This window comes from Vidua chalybeata, chromosome 7 (assembly GCF_026979565.1).
Source record: "Vidua chalybeata isolate OUT-0048 chromosome 7, bVidCha1 merged haplotype, whole genome shotgun sequence".
In the NCBI taxonomy this organism is placed as follows: Eukaryota; Metazoa; Chordata; class Aves; order Passeriformes; family Viduidae; genus Vidua; species Vidua chalybeata.
The window spans coordinates 2,735,895-2,758,583 of NC_071536.1; the positions used below are offsets into that span (position 1 = coordinate 2,735,895).

The 22,689-nt window shown below is 48.4% G+C and overlaps 1 protein-coding gene across 3 annotated transcripts in view; it reads left to right on the top strand.

Annotated features, from left to right (window-relative positions):
- Window positions 1-22,689, top strand: part of ACKR3 (atypical chemokine receptor 3) — a 43,252-nt gene continuing 20,563 nt past the window's right edge. The window contains exons 1-5 of one of the 3 annotated variants that reach the window (XM_053947737.1): window positions 1-89; window positions 409-453; window positions 1,712-1,841; window positions 11,181-11,263; window positions 20,986-21,161. The gene's annotated coding sequence lies outside the window, so the exon portion shown is untranslated. Of the gene's footprint in view, window positions 90-408; window positions 454-1,711; window positions 1,842-11,180; window positions 11,264-20,985; window positions 21,162-22,689 lie in introns of those variants that run through there. The other 2 variants (XM_053947740.1, XM_053947738.1) reach the window with 2 other exon arrangements.

The following is a 22,689-nucleotide window of genomic DNA, read 5'->3' on the forward strand; positions in this document are numbered from 1 at the left end:
TGCCACAAATTTCTGTATGCCTGCATTCCTTTTCTTTGTTTTTCCCCCTTTTTTTTTTTTCCCATTGAAGCTCCAGCTCACATAATTAGGTGAGACTCTTGGCTATCGAGTTTTTGAAATAAAGTTTCTAGCCCCCCTTGGTTTTGGAGGAAAAGCTTGAAAACATGAATCTTGAAGACCATAATGAAAGCATCTAAGGGTATTATTTTTCAAGCCATATGATGACTATGCCCACTGCATCATTTCTTTAAGTGTATTGGATCAGTGGGGGGTTTTTAGAACTTGTTGCATTTTCTTCATGCTGAGGTTGGAAAATGCAGTAAAATCAGCTTGTAATTTTCAATGTTAATATCAAAGTGGTTCTTCACGCTGAAATTTAACATGGGAAATCTGTCTGCTTCCTTCCAGCACCTGATCCTCATCCACGTGCAGGTCGGGATGGTCTCAAAACCAGTAAGTAACTTGTATTTTTATTCCTTTTAAAATAAAATATTCCAGTCTTTGCAACCCAAATAGGAACCTTGCATTTTTATTTCCATTGATGCTGGCATCTGTACGCCACTTTTGATGCCAAACTGTGTTTTTTCAGCCAAAAGCTTTACCTGCAGAGTCCCAGCAGTGCTGTCTCCATCAGCGTGTGTGGTTTTAAGGGCTGATCGACCTATTGCATGTGTTTGCAATAAAAAAGTAAGAAGATTTCTGAAGCAATTGAAATGAGAGCACCAAGATGGCTTGATATGATGTGGGTGTTAATTATTAATCTGAATTTATTGCCCTCTGTTAGCACCTCGGTGTCACAGTGCACGAGGTTGTCTTTATTGTGCTGGAAGCTGTATTAATGATGAAATATTACTCATTGCTCACTTCCCCACCTGCCTTCTCCAACCTTCCCCCCCCAAAAAAAAAAGTTGGAGGAAAGCAAACATCTTCCTTTTAAAAATGGGAAATTAAGCTACAAAGAAGTGATGTACATGAGAGCATGCAAGGAGGCTGAGGGGATTTTCATTTTCATCAGTTCATAGAGAACTTGGGGAAAAAAATGAGTTGTGTTGCTGGGAAAAGTCATGCAGAAAATTAATTATGAAATGAGTAGGGTTGGTTTTTACTTTTTTTTTTCCATGGGAAAGGAGCCTGTTTTTGAGCTGAAATGGGAGATGTGTATGACTGAGAGTAAGTAACTGTTTAGCCTAAGAAAATAGACATTTATAAACGGGAAAAGAGGGGAGTGGGAGACGTTCTGGTTTCCAATAGGTTTCCAGTTGAGCCCTTGAGCTTTTCAGTAATTTGAAGTGAGAGGACACACAGGTCTGCCTGGGCTGTGATGTCCCCACAGGTCAGCGTGGAGAAAAGGAGGCTCAGGGGGGACCTTGTGGCTCTGCACAACTCCTGACAGGAGGAGACAGCCAGAGGGGTTGGGCTCTGCTCCAGGGAACAGGGACAGGATGGAGGGAAATGGGATCAAGCTGTGCCGGGGAGGTTTAGGTTGGACATCAGCAGGAATTTCTCCATGGAAAGGGTGGTCAGGCCTTGGAAGGGGCTGCCCAGGCAGTGGTGGGTCCCCATCCCTGGAGATGTCCAAGGATCTCCTGGACATGGCACAGTGCTCGGGGTTAGGTGACCAGGTGGGGATTGGTCACAGGCTGGACTTGATGATCTTGGAGGTCTTTTCCAACCAAAATGATCCTGTGATTCTGGATACTGATCACTGCAGGCTGACCTGCAGCTGAGGTCCAGCAGACCACTCATTGTCAGTGAACAACATGAAGCATCTCCCTCTTTCCATTCTGGAATCATACGTCTCCAAGAATCCCTGCAGGCTCCAAACAGTCTGAGATGTCGAGGTAAGACCAGAGATTAAAGGGATTTGTAGTTGTTATCCCACTCATTGTACATTTTTTGTACAGCATCACTGGCCACTTCCTCATCCAGCTCGTGTTGCATTAAAAACTCCAAGTGTGTTATTTGATCTGTCCAGCAGGAACAGGGGATGGGTTTTATACAGCCTGTGCCTTTTGGCATCTCTAATTCCTCAGGCTCTTGCAAACATGGGCTTAAAAGTCCTGCTGCCTTGGAAACTAGGTGCCATCATTTTTCAAAAAAAAATCTTTTATTTCGAGCTTAAGAGGTGACTGTGAGCTTACAAAGGGGGTAAAACATAAAACTGGAGGGTCTTGTTCCTCTCAACGTGTGTCCCTGGCAAAGAGCTTAGTGCACCTGTCTGTTACTGAGTAGGGCTTAGGGAAAGCAAGCAACGTAATAAGGGAATAATGTTCTGCCTTTGCAACTTGTATTTCAAAGCACTTCCAGAGGTCTGGACTGTCCCTCGAGGCACAGGGCGGGAGGTGGAGTGGGTTTTTCCTGAGTGTTGCTGGCCCAGAGGTATGCAAAGGGAGAAGCTGGGGGTCAGGGCTTCCTCCTCCATCCCTGGTGAGCTGAGGCTTTGGGCCACCACCTGGGAGTGCAGCATTCTGTTTGCTGTGTGGCCACAGGGACAGGTGGGACAGCCTGGGATGCAGTGTGGCATGTGCTCTGTGAGGCTGGGCAGTCACCAGCTGTGTGAAACTTAACAAAGTGCTGGATTCTGCGCCTGGAATGGGGCAGCCCTGGATGCATGGACACACTGGGGAATGAGAGCCTGCAGAGCAGCAGGGATCTGCAAGTCCTGGTCGATGGCCAGCTGGATCTGAGTGAGCAGTCCCTGGAGCCAGGAGGGACATCCCTGTCCTGGGGGATCACCCCAGCAGTGCCAGCCAGGCCAGGGAGGGGATTGTCCTGCTCTGCTCTGGGCTGGGGCAGCCTCAGCTCCAGTGCTGGGGGCAGTTTTAGATAAGAAAAGTCTAAAGCTGTTAGAGAGTGTCCAAAGGAGGGACAGAATATGGGGAATGGTCTGGAGGGGCCACACGAGGAGCAGCTGAGGGCACTTTGCTTGTTCAGCCTGGAGGAGACAGAGGTCAGACCTCACCAGGGTCTGCAGCTTTCTCTGAAGGGGCTCTTGGGCACAGGGTGGGATCTTTGGGGTGTCAAGGGCCAGGAGTTGGACCTGATGATCCCTGTGGGTTCCTCTCATCCTGAAGGACAGCAGCTACAGCAGGACAGCTGTCCCCACATGGGGACCTGGTTGCAGCTGAGTTGCACAGAAAACCTCCAAGTCTGGAAAATGAGAAGTAGGACCTTGTGATGGGCAAGCCTGGGGAGTTGCTGCTCGGGGCTTCACAGAATCCCAGAATGGTTTGGGTTGGAAGGGAGCTCAAAGATTATCCCATCCCACCCCCTGCCATGGGCAGGGACACCTTCCACTAGCCCAGGCTGCTCCAAGCCCCGTCCAGCCTGGCCTTGGACACTTCCAGGGATCCAGGGGCAGCCACAGCTTCTCTGGGCACCCTGTGCCAGGGCCTCAGCACCCTCACAGGAACAATTCCTTCCCATTATCCCACCTAATCCTGCCCTCTTTCAGTTTAAAACCATTCCTCTGTGTCCTGGTGCCCCAGGCCCTTGTCCAAAGTCCCTCTTTGGATCTCCTGGAGCTTCTTTAGGGCTCTGAGGTCTCCCTGGAACTTTCTCTTCTCCAGGTGAACACCCCCAGCTCTCCCAGCCCATCTTTGCAAGAGGAGTGCTCCCTCCCTCTGACCATGCCTTCCTTGCAGATGGATGTTTGGTTTTCCTTTAGGCTTGGATGGAAATGTTTGAAGGAGCTCTGGGTGGCCCTTTGCAAACCCTGGGGACTGGGCTCAGCCTTGTGGCCTCAGGTGCTGGCTTCCAGTTCACGGTGACACCCAGAAGGTGTGGTTCTGCCAGCTGGGCTGCACTGACCACTTCATTTAGCCTTGTGACCGGGCTATTTTTTGTAGTTAACATTGACTCCTGGATCTCCAGGAGGTTTGCTGCTTACTTCCAGGCTAAGTGAAGGGGATTTGTCAGCACTCAGGTCTGTTAGACTTTGATATAACAGCGTGTTCATCAGGCCCGAGCGTGGTACATGGAGGAGGAGGAGGATTGCAGCAGAATTAGAAGGTATAAAGTTCAAATCTAATTTGAAGAATTTTCCCTCTATCACTTAAATGTGGGAAATGTTCCTGTGGCTTCAGGGATAAAATGTCACACTTCATAAGGAGCATGCGTTTTAAATCTCAGCCAGATATTAAGTGCCGTGTGCTGCACTCCACTTCTCTCTTTGTTAAAAAGTAAAGCCCCAAATCATCTCTCCTGAAAGAGTGTTGTTTGATAAAATTAAAGCTTTCCAAAGAAGCTGGTTCAAATAGTGCCAGCTCTGTATCATTATGACACAACAGGGAGTGGATTGATTTTATTCTGTCTTGACAACAGTTTCGTCAGCGCTCAGTTATTTAATTATAGAGGATGCTGTTCCTAAAGATGCCTACAGCATCAAGAGAGCAGTCAATACAGACTGGCAACACACACCAGATGTTTTTTGGGTGAGAAAGAAACAGAAAAAGGGACCAGACTCGGGCTTCTGGCAATTATCCAAGTAATTTGTAAGCAGACGTTTTAGGACATTGGTTGGCTTGAATGTTTGGCTTCAGCTCAGGAGTTTTTAATAAATTCACACAAACCCTCTGTCAAGCTTTAGGCACTTATAGGGGCAAAGTTCACTTCTATATCATCCTGCAACCCAAATATTGGAAATAAGTAGCATTTCTTGTGAAGATATATTCAGTATGGTATGTGAAATGACACTTTGAGACAGATCCTTTTCAGTTCTGCTATGATATACAAATCCTTTGACCACTTCCTCACTTTACAGGCTCACCATCAGCAATCTGAAGTGCTTTATGTGCTTTTCTCATGGTTTTGATGGAAAAATGACAAAGTTTGGCTGTTAACACCGGCTTGTGTGCACATTAATCGCTGAAAGCTTCGAGAAATTCTCATGCAAACACTACGCAGCCTCGGCTGCTGTCTGCTCCCTCCAGCTGCAGTGGGATTTTAGCTGACCCAAGCCCCCATGTCTCATGCTGTGGCCAACAGGAGTTTTGGTGGGACCAGCTGGAGAGCCCCGGGTTGGTGAGAAATCAGAACAGCAACTTGTAATTTGCTTTCCATGGCCCAAAGGGGAGGAAGATGCTGGTCTCTGTTTATTCCTGTGCTGTTTGATGATCTTCCTGCTCATGAAAAAAGAGCTGTGAGGTGTTACCATGAACTTACAGGGCAGTAGTCTGGGCTTCAGCCATCCTACTCCGTGCACAGGGCACAGAGGCTGCTGGAAAGTCCTTTGTACTCCAGCTGGTGTCTCTGAGCATGACCAGGCTGCAGAAGACCACGAGTCAGGGGCAGTGGAAGCAGCTCTACCCTTCAGAGGTCAAGTCTGTATCAGGAAGATCCCCTTCCAGACCTGACTGAGGGGAAGCATTTGAGCTCTGGGACTTGAAGTGTTTAAAGCCAGAGCTAAGAGTGACTCAGGGCTGGAGGAGAAGGGGATGTTTGCCATCTGCTTTAGCAGTTCATTCCTCAGAAAAGGAGGAGGAATTCATCTGCTATTCGTGCACGTAGGCAGTTGTTTCATTGTGTTTTGTTTTGTTTTCCCTCCCACTCTTCACTAAAACACCTGTTGAGTTAATCCTCTTTGACTCGGCTCAAAAGCAAGGAAGTCAAACTCCAGGAGAGGCTGAGCAGCTCAGCTCTCATTTCCCCAGGTTTCTGAGGGGGGGCTCTAACAAGTGTGTTTTGAAGGCTTCCAGAAGTGAAACTATTAAAGGGAGGACATGAGGTGAGGGAATACTTAATTTTGCTGGACATAAGAATGACTCGAGTCACAAAGTGTTAGTCTGGAAGGCAGACATACCTTGGAACTTCCTGAGTTGTTCTTAAGGATGGTGAGAAACATTTTAGAGGTTTAATTTTGGTGCATCTTCAGTGAATTTGAATGAATTTGATTTTAAAAACCTGATGTTGTTACTAAATTGGACATGTCCTGCTTTGTTTAAAACTTAAAAGTTGAAAGCAAGCAGAGCAAAATGTCATGAGAAAGAATGCAGTGATTCTGTAGGGGGCCACAAGCCATCAGCAGCTGAAATTTGGTGACAGCCCTTGGTTCTGCAGGTGCACTGTCCAAGGGAAGGTGTTCCTCCAGAGGGGCCCCTCTATGTCCTCTCTGAGCTCTGGAAGAGCCTCTTGCTCTGCTGGCCCTCAGGATCCCACCTTAAGTGCTGAGGATGAGGAATTTCCCTCATCCCTCCCCCAGAGTGTCTGTGAGTTTAGGCTTTTGGGACTTTATTTCCAGTATGTGGTGACTCAGTTTCCCTCCAGGGTGTCCCAGAATGAGTCAGGTTTAACTGACACTGTTGCATCAACGAAGCAAACCCAGCAGGTTGTGCCCTGATCATTAATTAATTGCAGCCAGAGCTGAGGGGTTAATTAGATCCCAGAGCTGAAGGGACAATACAAGCCCAGCGCCTGCCACGTCGCACGTGCGTCACTCCTGCGTGGAAATGAGTGAGAAACCTCTCACTTCTTTTTTCCTCCTCCTGGTTTAACTTCTTGTGCTATAAATAAACAGCCCAGTGTGAGAAAAAAAAAAAAAAAAAAAGAATAACAAGGGGCTGCAGCTTTTTAGGTGCCTGTGGCAGGATGTTTTCTTGCTTATCCTGTTTCTTGTAAACACGGCGATGACTTTTGTGGCCCAGATGTAGAGGCAGCTCTGCTTCATTGTTCAAACACCTGCTGCCTTTTGAAATGGACCCAGTGCAGCCCATTGATAAAAATTCAGACTCAGAAACCTGCAGCACCAGGCTGAGCTCCTGTAGATAGCTCCAAAAAAAAAAATCCTTGAGGATCCAACATCCGCCCTGTTGAGTTTTTTTTTGTTTTTTCTCTATTATATTTGATTGGGAGGGGAAGGGAAGCATAAGATTATTTTTTTCCCTGCTCTTGTTCCCACAATAGCAATAAAAACAATGCTCCTTGGCTTGGAGGTGGTAAACTGTGAGAAATAACAACAATAGCTGACTTGGTGGTTGTGCAGCCAAATTTATGAATGAAACTAGTGGGTGCAGTTTAATTTCCAGGCCTGGCTCTGCTTTTGGTGTTATGGAATGAAATAAAAAGGCCAGAGAAGGAGCAACTCATAAGTGCTGCAGGGTTCTCACTGGGAATGAGTACAGGGGAAGGTTTGGTCTGAGTTGGAGAAGAGGTTTTGCTGCTTCCTGTATCACAAAGTATGAAACAGGTGAATTTGCTCAGTCAAACAGTGGCTTTGCAGCATTTTCTTTATTTAACACCGGTGTGTGGTGGTGGGACACCTTTGAGGCAGCAGTTCCAGCTCTTCCCAGTTTGTTACACGGGGTAAATGAAGCAGGTGGGACCTTGCTGGGATAGGTCTGCTTTGTGAGGTGCACAGCAGGGCCACCAGGTCTGGGAAGAAGGGGGTAAAGTTTAGGGAAAAAAGCACCAAGGATACTTGTTTTTGCAGATAAAGGTCAGTTCTTTGCCAGAGTGTTTCTTTGGATGGGACTTGAGGGCTAAAACCTGCTTTTTGGGAGGGCTTTTTGTGTCTGGAGCCAGAGGTTAGAGTTGAGGTGTTCAGGACTATTTGTGTTTCAGCAGCCTCTTCTCGTCCAGGAGATTTGTTCTCCACAGTGCTCAGAGCAGGATTTTTCTTGTTTTGAGATCTCTTGCATCCTTCTCTGCTCCTCACGTGTCCCCCACCTGTGCCTTTGGCTGCAGGAGCAGAGGGGACGTGCTGGGTTTGCTTCCTGCTGCTTTGAGCAGGGATTTGGAGCAGATGGGGCTGTGAGGATCCCTTCCAGCCTAAATGACTGTACACTCATCCTGCCAAGAGAGGCAGATGCCAACAGCAAGTCCTCACAAAGGCCCGCAACGGGTCAAAGGCTTTCTCCTCCACCTCTGAAAGTGAGATGTGGGGCTCTGAAGGTAGCAGTCCAGCCCCAAAGTGATCATTCTGCCTGAGACAGGTAAAACCAGGCAGCCAGATGTGGCCAGTCCCAGATGTTGTGCAGACAGGAGGGCAGGGTTTGAAGGATTCCTTGCCCAGAGTGTCCCTGGGGTGTCCTAGGGGAGGGAACACCGCTCTGGCTGTGGGATGAAGCCGTGGAGGGACCTCTCTCCTCAGCAGCCCATCCTCTGGCTCTCCTTCCTCGGTGGGGACGTGGGGAGGGAATCACCTCAGGATAAACATTCCTGCAAACCTCCCTCTGCATCTGCCTTTCGTTAAGGCTCCCCTAAAGCCGCGCGTGGATGTCGGCGTGCGAGGGGAGCTGCGGAGCTGCCGTGTGCCGGGGCCTGGCTGCCACCCCATAGGCACCGTGGGCACGAGCCAGCTCCTGCTGGATCATGGGACACACGGGGAACTGGCGGTGGGACAGGAGAACCTCCCAGCAGCCAGCTCCCGGGAGGAGTTTGGCTCTTAAATCCAATTATATTTGCAGACTGAGCTCTTCTGTCCTCACTGCTGCCAATGCGTGCGCAGCCTTCGCTTCTTACCCCCGTTTTTTGGTTGCTTCAGATTTGTTAATGGCTGTGTTCAAAATCAAGAGAGCAAGGAAGGTGTTCCATGTCCTCAGCTCTTTCCAAGGGGAATGCCTGTTTGCTGATGTCATCTCGTGTGGCTCAATGACAGAGCTCTGCTCCGTTCGCTGGAAAAGCTGCGCTGACCACGCGAAATGCTCGCACGAATTTTTCCAGCATGCACAGGGAGGTGTCCTTGATGACCTTTCACGGTAATTATGGCAGTTAGGAGATGTTTGCCCCAGGCAAACTTCTCTCTCAGGTCCTCAGGGTTGTGCTCTGAGTCGTTTTGGATTTCCCCTTCCACATTCTCCTGGAAAATAGCAGTGTGGCCTCTAATGTCTTACTTTTCCTCTAACATCTCTCAGTCGCTGTTGGAAGGCAGTGAAAGCTGCTGGAGATTTTCACAAACAACCCGAATATGGGTTTAAGGAAGCATTTATATTTCCTATTTATGTTTTGCTTTTAAACTCTGACTTCCAGAAATGCATTTTTTCCCAAGAAAAACCCAGACAATCAGACTAATGTTTCTTTTAAAACGTGTGAAAGATGAGGGATGAGGCGTCGAGTTTCCTTTCAAGCGACTCTGAGCGAAACCGAAGCCTTTTTGAAGTGGTTTACTGCAATTGTAGTTTGTTTTGCTTCCTGCTCCTGCTTTGGGCACACCTCCCAGCTCGTTGTGTGTGGCTACAGGCGCTGGGGGAAGTTGGAAGGCCAACAAAAGGCAAGGGGGCTCTAAAATCTTATTTCTTTCTCTATTTAGAGTGCTGCCAACGAGACGTTGCACTTCATTCCTTCCTACCATCGAGGCACAATGCCTCCCCCAGCATCAGCACTGATGGAGGCAGGAAGGGGTAGGGAAGGAATGGGAATAGATTTCATGCTGGATGAGTCTTCAGTTAGGAGTCCAGACTGTGGGCAGGGTAAAAAAAAAAAGCTTTGTTTAGTCTGCAGTCAGTAGTTTTAGCAGGAGCTCTGGGCCCAGAGCTGAAAAGTTGGGTGTCCTCTGCTAAGGCTGATGTGATTTACAGTGTTGGGATCTGATTATGGGATTGACAGAGCCAAAGCAGAGGTAAAAGTGTTCTGGAGAGCTTGTCTCAGTGCCAAAGGGTGGGAAGCAAGGGTAGAGTTGCTCCTTCCCTGCAGCCACATTTCTCCTCATGGCTGGCTCCATCTTTCCTGCCACCCTCTGTGATATCTGGACTGTTTGCCACACCAGAATTGTGCTGGCAGAGCTGTCTGAGGGACCTGGGGATGCACTGGTGAGGATGAAGGAAGCTTAGGGTGGCTTTGACACTGCTGCGTGGTTGGGATGTCCTGAGGGATGAGGGTTAAGGACATTCCTGCCCAGCTCCGGCTGCGTCCGCGGGAGCGGGAAGCATCTCCTGAGCCCCTCCTGGCCTAATTCCTTCAATAAATAGGATATTGCCAGAGCAGGACTCCACCAGCTTGGTGAAAAGCTGGGGCTTGCAGCAAGGCTGTGGCTTTGTACCACCATGGTCTTGCCAGTTCCTCCAGCAGTATAAAAACTTGTTGCTTTTGGTGCCAACACCATCAGAGGAGCTGAGTGCCTGAGTTTTCTTGGCACTGTTTCAGGGCAATATCTGTTCTTCTTGCTTGATCAACAAATCTGTTAATTACATTAAGGTAATCTGACCCGTGCTCTTGCAAAATCCTCCTCCTGCTGCTGAAGATGGTGGAAACCCTCCCTGAAGAGAGCAGTGGAGCAGCACATGTGGGATCAGAGGGTGGCTGGGGGACCTGGGCGCATCCAAGCCCTGGAAAACACCCTGCATGGTAAAGATGTGTCAGCTCTCTGATACCCTGGTGGTGTTGGTCTCACACTGGCCTCACATCCCCATGTGGTTCCAAATCCAGAGGCTGGCAAAGAGCATACAGTCCCTAGGAGATGCAGCTTGTATTGCTAAAAAAGCCTGGAGAACTGGAGAGCAGCCTTTCCCTTATCTCGTGCCTGGCCCAGGGAGGAGCAGGATTTAAGCACGTACCTAAATTTCAGCATGTGCTTAAGTGTTGTCCTGAATGGGGACCCTCTTGAGCTTTAGCTGAAGTGCTGTTCTGAACAGACTGTGGAAGTCACCTCTTGTTGCCTCTGCCCCACTGTGTTTGTGCTCATTGCAGCTCTCTGGCTGTTTACTACAAGGAGAAAATCACTTCATTTACTTGCAGCTCACTCAGTAACTGAGAGCAGGCAGGTTGGGAGAGTCTCACATCAGCTGGGAGCGAGACATCTGACCTTGTCTCTTGTCTGTCTTGTTTCTATGATCCTAATTCTGCTCTAAATTAATTCTTTTGTTTAGCTGCTGGGGGTTTTTTTTCCCTCCTTTTTGTTTTCGCATGAATGCTTGTCTCTATATTTAGGTCTGCCGGGGCGGGATGTTATGAATAATTGTTGATTGATATTATTAAACACTAACACGCTTGGCTGTGTTGCACTAATGATGGGGCTTTGGGGATATGCAAATCAATTAATTGCAGTAATTGCTGTAATAGCTGTTTTGGAGGAGGCTGTTGAAGAGCCCTTGGGAGAGCGGACAAAGACAGAGACGTTTGAAGTGCAGAGGAGAAAGGGTGCTCGAGTATCACTGGAGAGGGCTCCTTCAAGTTGCCAACTTGTAAAGTGGGGTTTGTTTTGCTCTCTAAAACCCACTCACACCAAATCCTCTCTTGCTTTGTTTCAGAGTTACCCCAGCATGGCTACTTCCAGACTTTTCTGCTGCGGTGGAGCTGAAGAAGCTCACGGATGAGACAGAGCCTTTTCCAGGTAATCTCTTGCCTTAGAAATCTGGGAGACCTCCCTGGAAAACACCCGAGGGGGAAAAAAAAAAGCCATCTCTAAGGCTAAACCTCTGTGTCACCTCACACTCAACAGCTTTGGTTTGTCAGCTGATTCTCATTCATGTCAAAGCTCTTTCTCCACTTCTGTGGCAGCATCACGGGGCCTCACAGTGGGCACAAAGGGACGTGAGGTGCCTCAGGAGCCACGGTGGGAAGGCTGTGAAGGGAATGGGATTTTGGGTATTGTGAGGATGGGGAGGAAAAAGTCTCTTCTGGCTTCTTCCCCGTGCTATATGTGTTTTCCCTGCCTTTGTGTATTATTGTATATTCTTTTGTCTGGCTTTCCATATGCAACGTGCCTCAGTCTCCGTGCTGCGGGGCGGGTGTTCAATGTGGTGCACAGATGGTGCTCCCAGAAATCCCGTTATTTGCTAATGGGATTTTGTGCTAAGCGTTTCCACTCTTCTTTTCAAAAGTCTGCGTGTTTGTGTCAATATACCCAGACCCCCATCTTGCAGGGACACCCTCTCCCATGCAGCTGAGAACACCACTTTATTTGCCTGTTTTTTTAATCCCTGGGAAGGATGTCAGGACAGCTTCTGTGGGAGGCAAAGGTTGCAGGACCCAGGCAGCTTTGAGATCACCTTGCACAGTGAAGGAGGGTCAGGATAACTGGGGTTGGATGGGATCTCTGGAGATCCTCCAGTCCAACCCCCTGGGTCACCTGGAGCAAGTGACACAGGAACCCATCCAGGTGTGTTTGGATGTCTCTAGAGAATGAGACTCCAGGACCACCCTGGGCAGCTCTGCCAGATGTCACAACCCTGCCAGGTGGCCTGGCCAGGCCGATTGGGGCAGTGCAATGTGCACTTGTCACCTTGCTGGTGGCCCTGCCCTTACATTTTGTACTGAGATGTACTTACCTATTCAGCAGCTTCCCCCGGGGTCCTGCAACATTTCAGTAATGCAGTGTTCAGCTATTATGCAGCTATTCCCAGCTATTATGCAGCAATTCCCCTCTGTGCCCTCCATTCTTCAAGCAGTACTGAAAATCAGGATATAAATAGCAAAAGCCTGGAATATATTGCTTTTGTTACCAGAGGCCTTTCAGAATAGGTTAGATGTGTGCCTGACGAGGATAATACAGTGCTAACTCTTCCAACGTGGCACAGAGCTGGACTAGGTGACCTCCTGAGGTCTCTTCCAGCCCTCATTTTTCCATCCCTGCATGACATCCCCTGCTAGTGGGTAAGTGGAGCTTTGTTTTGCGTCACACTGGCTGGAGCGAGGTCAGGGCCGTGTGTCAGGAAGTTCCCTGTCTGTCTGCACACCCATGCATGCCTCAGCCTGCACAGGGCTCTTCTCCTGGACGCTTCTCAGGCTCCTCTGCCACGGGAAGGTGAGTCAGAGCAAGGCAGAGGCTCTCCTGGTGCTGGCCAAGAGCTCCAGGTGGTTCCTCTGGAGCTGAGCTTAACCAGAAGAATCTCATCACAGCCCCAGTTCACAAAGTCCGGGCAGCCTGAGGCAGGAAAACTGCCAAGGATTGCTGCTGTGGTACAGGGCCACTGAGATGGTGAATTTGGGGTCAGGAGCTGGCAATGGCTTGCTGACCAGGCAAAGAGAGCCAGTTGTGAGATAGTGCTGTGTGCAGATTGACCCTTAGAGCCCCACTGTGCTTCTCTGAGCATCCAGGGCTGTGCTGTCCTCCAAAAGGGGGTCTGACACTCAGGAAACCATCATCTTCAGCTCTGGGCCTGTGCCAGATTCCAGCTCTGGCCTGGGGAGCTGTGCTAACAAAGCACCTGGATCTGTCTCCCAAGTTTTGTTTGGAACCATCACTGCACCTCTTGAGCATCTGGCTGGCACGGTGTCAGCCCATCTATAGTGATTGTGACTGCTTTGTCCAAATTTTTGGAGCTATGGGGGACTGTGGAGTGCAGCCCTCTGTGTCTCAGAGCCCTCCTCAGCAGCAGAGTTTGGGAAATAACACTTTTGAGGTCTGCAAAAGATGGCAGGGAACCGGCACAGACACTTCTCTTCAGCAATGCCCCGCCGTGATCCGATGTCTCTGCGGGGAAAACAGCTCTTCAGAGGTGTTGGCTTTCCATGCCCATCAAGAAATACCTCTTTGCCTCGTGTTTTTGCAGCCTCTCAGCTTCATTGACTTTATCACCCTTCTGATAAGGGTGATTAGATCTGATTTGTTTGAATTACAGCTCGGCTGCTTTCAGCTCTCACAGACACAACACGGTGCTGCGCGGGGTTGGAGCAGGGAAGTGAGGAGGGAGAGCCTTTCTTCCCCTCTGATAATAGTTAGCAGATGTGATACCGTTACCAGGTCAAGGATCTGAAATCAGCCAGCAGCAGGAAAAACGCTGTGCTCGCCTGGCACTTGAAAGCCGTGCAGGGAAGGATGTGGCAAAGGCTGAATCATCCCGTGCTCAGCAGCACTTCGGAGCACTGCTCTGCAAGGTCTCACAAGCTGTGGGATTTTTAAGCAGCCCTGGTTTGGTGGTTTGGCCCCAGGAGCTGTTCTTTACGTTTGGAATACACCATTAGTGATGTCTTGTTAAAAATCAAGGCTGCCCATGGCTCATTTATTGCTTGGAAGCTGTGAGCAGTCAGTTTGTCAGCGTGTCTTGTTTTTCTGGATGTGTGATGCCCCATTTTTCCCCTTTTTAGAGGCTCCTGGGCTACTAGAAAGACTTTTCCCCCTGAACTAGGTTTTGTGCAAGGTTGGTGCCCTGCTGTGAGCCACACCATGATGCACACAATAATAAAACCTGGCTTGTGTTATCAGGAGCATTTTTTTTTTTACTAAAGCCTAAAGCAGCTTTCTAGGGTAGTTCAAAAAATCTGGGACAGGTCAGACAGATGACTGTGCCCTTGTGGCTTTGTCCTTTGATCTAGGGGCTGAAAATCTGAAAGAAGACACATGATTCAGCTGTGGGTTTGGTGCTGGTTTGGGCTCTGGGAGGAGCCCGATTTCTACCTGCAGGTGCATTTTTTCTGCAGAGCTTGGCCAGGAGCATCCCTGGCTCTTGCCTTGCAGTCTCCTCTCCCCAGTGATTGAAATCCTCGTGGCAGAACCTTGTGGGATTGCTCTTTAGAAAAAGGCTTAACTTTGGCTGGTTTCAGTGAGAGCAACATGCTTTAAAAGCCATTCCTGGGCTCCAAGCAGCCCTTGGAAGAAGAGCTTCCCAGGCTTCTGGCTCAAGGGGTGGTCATCAGATAGTAAGTGGTCACTCCTAGCATGAGGGCAGAGAGCTGCAGAAGTTTTAAGGAGACAAATGAGTGTGCTTACAGCATGCCAACAAAGAACAAAAGATCTGGGAATACTGGGATGAGGCTTGAGGAGTTACTCTGGGAGAAAGGTGAGTGAATTGCATCTTTAAAAGCTTCCATGGGGAGGATGTGGCAGCATCACCTTAACATGGAGGTGTGTGTTGGGAAGGAAAAGTTCAGCCTGGGTTGTATTTTCATTGCTGCAGTGGGTGGTGGTTATGTGATCTACTGGTGGTCTCATGGCAAAAGTCCTGTCCTTTTCTCTTTCCTCTGCTTTTTTTTCCTTTTCCCTGTTCCCCTCACCTGCAGCAAGGTGTCCTCTAGGTCAGGTTTAGGGTGAGAGAAGGGAAGTCCATGTATTCAACTTAATGAGTGGTTTCAGTGCAGGCAGCATGAATGCAGAGCAGGGGGGGACACAAGTGTGCAAAGGCGTGTCTGGAGAGACTAGAAATGAACACCATAGATTGCACTCTAGTTTGCTTTTCTCTTATGCTGGTGGCACATTTGCTAGCCCCACAGGTGGCCAACCCTTCCAGGTGATGTTTGCCCATATTGAGAGGCCCTGGGAACTCTCCTGCCACTGCTCTTTGCTGCCCGATGGCCATGGGAAGAAAACTGCAACGCTTGCAGTGCGCCTGCTCTCTCCCACCTCCCCGCTACATCTCCTTCCCCAGCTGCTTTGACCAGGTCGCTCCCCAGCTTTGATTCTCTCCTCTTGCTGAAAGACCTCCCGTGGCTGCATTGTCTGGAGAGCTCTGGTGGAGGCTTCAGAGCTGTACTTCCACCTCAGCAGAGAACAGGCTCTCGTTAGCAGCCCTCGGGGAGGGTGAGCATGGCCGCTGCCTTCAAAGGCGGCGCGGAGGTGCCGAGCCAGCTCCTGGCCCCCAGTGGGATGGAGCTCTGCTGAAGGCACCAGCAGGATCAAAACATCAGCTGGGGAGAGCAGAAGGGATGCAGGTATTGCTCCACGAGGCTGGAGCTGCCGCGGCTCCTGGACACACCAGGTGTGAGTGGCGATGGCACCGATGAAAGTGCAGCAGGCCCAGCTCTTGGGAGGGTTTCCATGCTGCTGCCAGCACTGACTGCTGGTTATCCTAAAGTTCTCCTAGGGCTGCCCACGCCAGTGGCAGCTGCACCATCTGCAGAAGAAATGGACCCTCAGTTGCTGCCAAGTGAAACCACACTGAAGCTCAGGAGCCAAAGCCCTCGTCCCCCTCCTGACCTCCTCCTCTCTGAACACCTCTGCCAGGCCCTCTGTCTCCTCCCCCAGAGCTGCACCTTGGTGGATGAGCTCCAGATGGTTGGGTGGAACCTTGCCAAGCACAGGGGGCTATCAGCAGTGCTGGGGATGACTGTAGGCTTCCTGCTGGGAAGTACATGGAGGTCTGTTGGCTTCTTACTTCAGGCCCCTAAAAAAGCGCTCTCCCAACTACTTTTGGCTTTCCCTTTAACCTAATGAGTTCTTCTCCCTTTTCCAAAAAGTCTGAGGCCAGTCAGTCCTAAAGTCTCCACAGCACCTCTTTGTCTGATTCCCCTTGTCTGGAAGCATATCCGAGGAGTGCGGTGGGGTGGAGGTAGGTTGGACCTGGGCCATCCTTTGGCTTCTTCCATGAGTGCATAAACTTTTATCTTTTCAGTGTTACCATTAAGGGGAGTTAAAAAAAAAAAAGAAAAGGAAAGGAAACTAAACCACAAACAACTGCATTAAAATAATAATCAGAGCCTCATGAAAGCGCACAAAACCCCAGCAAACCCTCTGTGCTTTGAAACTTGAATCTTATCTCCCCCTGTCAAGGTTAATTGTTGCTGGGTTCAAACCATGGACAGGCTTTCATTAAGGCTGGAGATGGGAGCCACGGCTGGGCTGGGTGCGTTGGAGCAGAGTTGAATTTGGTCCAGTCTGTTAAGGAGGGAGTCACATCTGCAGCTACACAATTTCATTAGACTCGTTGGATTTAAGTCTGATCTTTAATGTTCCTGGGCTGTCTTCTCCCAGGGTTATCACCTGTGGAGCTGTTTTAAAGGTGGTCACTTAATTTCTTTCCATATAACTTTACTTCTTTCCGTATCACATGGAAGACTGGAGTATTGCAGTGTGATCAGATCTGGAGAGCTCAGAAAGAACTGATAAATATTCCCCTATATAAAGACCTTTTTAGTTTATGTGGTGGGGAGCAAATAGTGTGTCCTGGGAAGCAAATCCTCCTCATTTCTCACTTAATCAACCTACCAAGAGCCAGACACTGCTGGTTTTCTCTTTTTTTTTTTTTTTTTTTGCTGTTGCAGCCCAACCTGAGTGTTCAGGATCCCAGCTCTTCTGGCTGTGGTTGTTGCTTCTGCAGCTCATGTTCTTCTAAAGGGATGCTTGGAGGAAATGGGCTTCTAAGAGTATTTTCAATGAGAAAAATACATCACAGCATTAAAAATACACTAATGAAAAAGGCATAATGAGCGTTGGAAATAGTTTTTTACCTCCTTGAACTAGAAAATATAAAGATACATCAATATAAGGACAGTCTCCTCCTACCCCCCACACAGATTAATTTGGGGGACAGTTTTTCATATGCAAATATGTTGGGATTATGGTTCTGCCTGGGTAAATTAAAGAAACTGTTCAATGCCTCAATTTGGTCAACCTTGAAAGTGTTTCCTTGGATGCTCAAGCAAAAAGGAGGCTGAGGAGATACTGGATGAAAAGAAAATGAATTTATTTTCTCGCTTTCAGCCATTTTTATGAGGTGGGTTAAAGAGTTGCTTGTGCCAGTGCTGGAATCTTTCCTTTGCTGGAATCTCTGGTGTTTATGTTAGAATAAGCAATAGGGAAAACAAGCTTGTTTTGGAAATAACAGTGCTATTTTTTTGTTGTTGGATTTTTTTTTTAATTTTCATTACTTTTATCAGAACTTTGCAAATTTCTAATACCAAGTAAAATTCATTAATTCCTCTCCAAGCTCCTCTCCCCCAGCTGCACAGTAATTTTACAAAGCATCTCCTAAAGTGGTGGTGATTTTGTAGGGCTGAGCCTTGGGTGATTTTTGGGTTCTCCTGGTGTAAAGCAGGGGAGCTCTGGGCTGTACAGCCACTGGGTGCCAATGCCTTGAAGGAGCCCTTGTCCCAAAAAAGCACCCAAGGTGCTGCAGGATTGGCTGTGCAGGATCCTCCTGGGCTGTTTTGACACAAGGACCCCTCAGACATGGCTAACGGGATGTGGCCAGCCGTGACTTGACATGATTGCTTAGCATTCCATCCCCACCTTTCCCCCAGCCCGCTCCTTTCCTGTGGCTTGTTTTCATTTCCTTGCTAATTCAAGCATGTCTGATGTTAGCAGGAGGAATTTTTGTGTGGTGCAGAGGTCAGGGAGAGCTGACTGGGACTGGATTTTACAGGTGACGTTCATGTGTAGAGGTGGGGGGAGCAGGACAACGGAAAGGTCACGGAGATGGGAGCTGGAGAAGCCTGGGAAGGGGAATGCAGTGGTGGAAATGAGGTTAAAACACTTGTGAATGGGTTCAGTCCATGGGGATTTGTGTTACTTTCTGCTGTTGGAGACACAGGAGCGCCTGCTCCCTCTCTGTGGTCAGCAGCCTTTGGCACTGTGTGCCCTCACATGCCATCCTTGGTCACCACAGAAGTGCTGGTGAGAAGCAGGTGTCCCTGGCTGGCATGTGGGAAGGAGAGTCTGCTTTCCTTGGGAATGCTTTCCCCAAAAACTGCTGCAGCCCTTTTATGGGGCTCGGCCCGTTCCCTGTTGCTGTGGCTGACAGAAACCAGACCCCTCACTTTGGTGTGGACTCCATCCACCAGCAACCAGCTGGTGCTGGTATTTGATATCAGCTGGGAAAGCCATCAGGAAGCTTTGGTTGTTGTTTTTTCCTTCCCTTTTTTTAAGATTTCCATCACCTTCTCAGCCTTGCTCCCCACTCTGTGCTTGGTCTGTGTGGTTGCATGTGCCCCCAGCAGGGACCCACACAGTGCCAAGCTGTGGGGACATCCCTGATGTGTCTCACTTTGGGCAGTCTGAACTTGGCAGCATTTCTATCAAACTGGAGAAAAAGCTCTGGAACAGTCAAATCCATTTCCATGCCTTAAAGTGGGTACATGTACAACTTATTAAAAGCTATCCTTAGAAAGCTACAAGCTGTAGCTTTTAAATTTCTTGTGTGTTTATTTTTATAAAAAAAACCAAACAACCCATGTTTTCTTCATTCATGGATGGTATTTACTTTAAGTACAGCAGAAATCTGATGTTGAGCTTCAAACTAAGTAAATCCCCATTTATTAAAAGCCTAAGTGCCTCTGTTTCCAGATTTTTTCACGGTACATTTAGGCTCCGTGTTGGAGACTCAAGGCTGAGCAGCCTGAGCTCTGATCCAGCAGGAAGGGATCTAAAAGTGGGCCTGATTTTGGGCTGCATTAAAGGCTGGTGCCATGCAGGGTGTGAAAAACCTTTCATGTGGCCACAGGAGGACTCTTCAGAGGCCAGCCTGTGTGGAGGAAAATCTGGGAGCAAGGCAAAGACAGGGATCCAGCCTTAGTTAGAGGCACCAGATAAGGTTTCATTTCTGGGGGCTGGTTCCTGTGCTCTAAGGCAAACAAAGCCTCACGTTTGATTTTGCTCGTTTGGTTTTGCCTTTTCTGGAAATGTGTTGCTTTATCAAGAAGTGCTGGAAGCCTCTGAAACCTTGGTTTGCAAGAGGACACTTGAGCAATTTTTGAGAGATTTCTGTGTCAAATCCAGTCATCTGAGGAAGGGCCCTCTTACCACCAGTGTCTCCAGTTTTTACCAGTCTGAGTGATGCAGTTGGAAGGAGAGGTGGCACTCACACCAGCTGTGCTTCCTAAGCTTTGTATCCAGCTCAGTGTCACCAGGTGCCTTGCAGGTACCATCATTAGCAGATAATTGTCCCCTTCTGGAATCAGGTGAAGCCTTTGGACTTGCCTTTGATTTTGTCCAGTGCCAAATGGGTACTGAAAGGCTTTCCCTCCTCTCCAGAGGTGCTTAATTCCAAAGGATCTCAAGATGAGATAGGTTAATAGCAACAGTGAAAATCTGTGCCCTTAGCACAGGTGCTGGATTCAGGTGGGTGCCCCATTTGTAGAAGAGAAAACAATTTCTCCCCACTGGCACAGGCTCTGTCAGGCCCTTTTGCAGTATTCTAGTGCTGGTATTATATTAATAGAACTGGAAATAAGGAAGCCAAGAGTTAGTCCAGCAAGAGGTGAAACCACCCCAATGAAAAGCTCCAGAAGGCCTTGACATCTCCCTGCCCCTCCCAGTGTTCAAAATGTCCACAAGACTTCTGTGTGCTGGGGGGAAAATATGTTAGGAAATGAGCAATGCCACAGGTGATGGTCCTGCCCTCACCTTTCCTCCCTGCAGCCATCTTCCCCTCCTGGAATAATGAGACTTGTTCCTAAATAAATCACATTAAATTCCACACCTTCTTCCCAGGCAAAACCACCCCGGAGTGACAGGCATTAGCATAAGCAAAGCTAATTCCCTAACTTCTCTCCAGCGTGCCGTATAATTGATTTCATCAAATAAAATCTGCCTAATAAAGCTCTGGAAGTGAAGGGAAAGCTACAACTTAATTGTAGCTCAGCCAAGAATCAATTTCTCATCTTCTATCTTGTTTTCTGACAATTCCAGTGTGTTGGTGAGGGCCAGAAAAAAAAAAAAAATGGACATTTTACAAATATTTCTATGCCCTGGATCATTGAGATTTTGTACCCAGACTGAAAATGAAAGGAAATTTTGCAGATTGGATCAGCCACAGTAAGGAAATATCTCTGTCAAAATGTCCAGCAATTAAGAGCTTTAACCCTCCATAAAGCTAAATATGAATTTTATCTGTAAATTTGTATTTTAGGTCATCCTGTTGCTTCCCCTGAACACAGAGTTAGGGAAAAAAAGGGATCAAGAGTAACTTGTTTTATGATGTCTTCATTTCAGAGACACAATAAAAATGTAAAACACCATAAGAAGTTACAAGCTCAGTCCTTGTTTGCTGAGTGAAGATGTTTAGGAAATATTTTGGATGCAGTGAAATCCTGCAGTCATTCACACTGAAAGACATTTAGCTTTTCTTTGTTTTCAGTGTGGAATTAAGTGTCATATCCAGGAGGAAAAAAAGGAAGGATTGGACCACATTTATCCAATTTATTTTCTGGAATGCCTGGGTAGCAGGAGAGTGATGGATGGTCTGGGTGAGCAGGTGCTGCATAGGCAAAAATTGCCTGTGAATATAAATATTGTACGAGTCCAGTCCAGCCAAAATGCAAGAAGTAGGGTTTTTTCCCTCAGGATGGAACTGTTTCCGTTTTGGGAATAGCTTGGATCTCTCCAGTGGGAATGTCAGCTGCAACTTTAGAAATCTTTAGTTCTTCACCTTGTCTCAATTTGTTGCTGTTTTTCACAACCAGAGAAAATGCAGGAGACGTTTTGGCCAAGTAAGAAGCCTTAAGCTCTTCAGAGGAAGATGCTAAGGGAAGTGGTGAAGTGACAGCTCCTGTCTCCTCTCCTTAATCCTGTGAGCCTTGGGATTTCAGCACGGGCTGCTGAGATGGGAGCATCACCTTGATTTGGAGCTCCAGTCCAGGTGGGTTGAACATGCCAGATGTAGCAGCCTGGCTTCAGCAGGGATTAGTCAAAGCAGTCCTAACATGGCAGGCTTTTAATTCTGGGGATGCCCCACGTTTGTCTTCAAGCTGAGAGGCTGCAGAGATCAGGGAGGGTCGGGAATGGATGGAGGAGGAAAAAGGAGTGTGCTATCCAGAGCCTTGAATTTCCCTCATCCACCGTCCACACAGAGCTGGCCTTCACCAGAGACACCTCTCCTTGCTTCCTCTGTTTGCACAGCTGGGTTTGAAGCAGGCTTCTGCAGCACATACATTCAGAACAAATATCATCCCTATCCATCCTCCCCCTGGCATTCCTTGTGTGCAGGACCAGCAGCTTGCAGCCCCTGCTTCAATTCCTGCGAGATGCTGGAGCTACCCTGAGAAGCATGGCCTTGAAACACACCCTTCCCCAGGCCAGGCACCAGGACACTGGGAATGGGGGCTGGAAGGTGCCTTCAGCCAGGCTGAGGATCCTGAGAGAGGTTTCAGTCTGCAGGGAGGAGCAGCGAGGTGTGACAGGGCTGCCTTTGTGCAGCTCATTACGCTCCCGTCGCCGATTTCTGAACGGAGTCCTGGCGCTGAGACAGACCAGGTTTGCTTTTACTAAAAACAGAGGGGTGGGTTTTTTATTTTTCTTGTACCAAAGTATGTAACTTTAGATGGCCATCTCTGTGCCTGGTCACCTCTGAGATTTTTTTTTTTTTTTTCCACTGACATTCACCTTGATAAGCTACAAAGAGGTAAAACTACAGTGGCTTGCTGTGTCTTGACTAGTGTCTCACTTTGATAGAAATCCTCAGGGTAAAAAAAACCACCTTGTGCAGCGAAAGCAAAGGCTGAAGTGGCTTTCATGAAGCAGGCTTAGTTCCCCTGGAGGACTGACATCCCCATTTTTGAGGCCTAATTGCATGAAGTCTCCTGTGATAATTTCTTAGACAGCGATGAAAAGCAGCTGGAGCCAGCCCCTGGCATTGAGGGGTACGAGCCCAGCGGGTCGGAGCAGTGTCTTGATAGGGCAACAAAGAGATCCAAAGCCTTGGACAACAGTGATCCTGTCGGATGTGCTTAAAGCCTTTCTTCATCCATTGCTGACACAGATCCCCGGGGGTGATCAATATTAAAATGCTTCCCTGGAAGGTGTGTTTCCTGTGCAATTTGGGACGATGTTGTGAAGATAAAGGAGTGCTTTTGTATGAAGTGATGGTCGCTTTGGAGCGGAGGCAGTGTTTGTAAGAGCCCTCAGTCTGACACGGGGCTGATGACATCAGCCTGGCCACACAGGCTGATGGCAAGGACCCATCAGCAGCACCTGCCTTTGTGTGGAGGGACCCCAAGCCAGGCTCCCTGCAGCAGGAACCTGAGGGTTTTATATTCCTAGCTCCCCTTTTTCACTCCATATTTCAGGATCAGGCAAGGCTGTGCTTGCTCCCTGTGTGTTATCCCGCTCCCAGCGTTCCCCTTCCTTGCTTTCCCGGTGATCCAATGTCCCAGCCCCCGGGCTCAGCT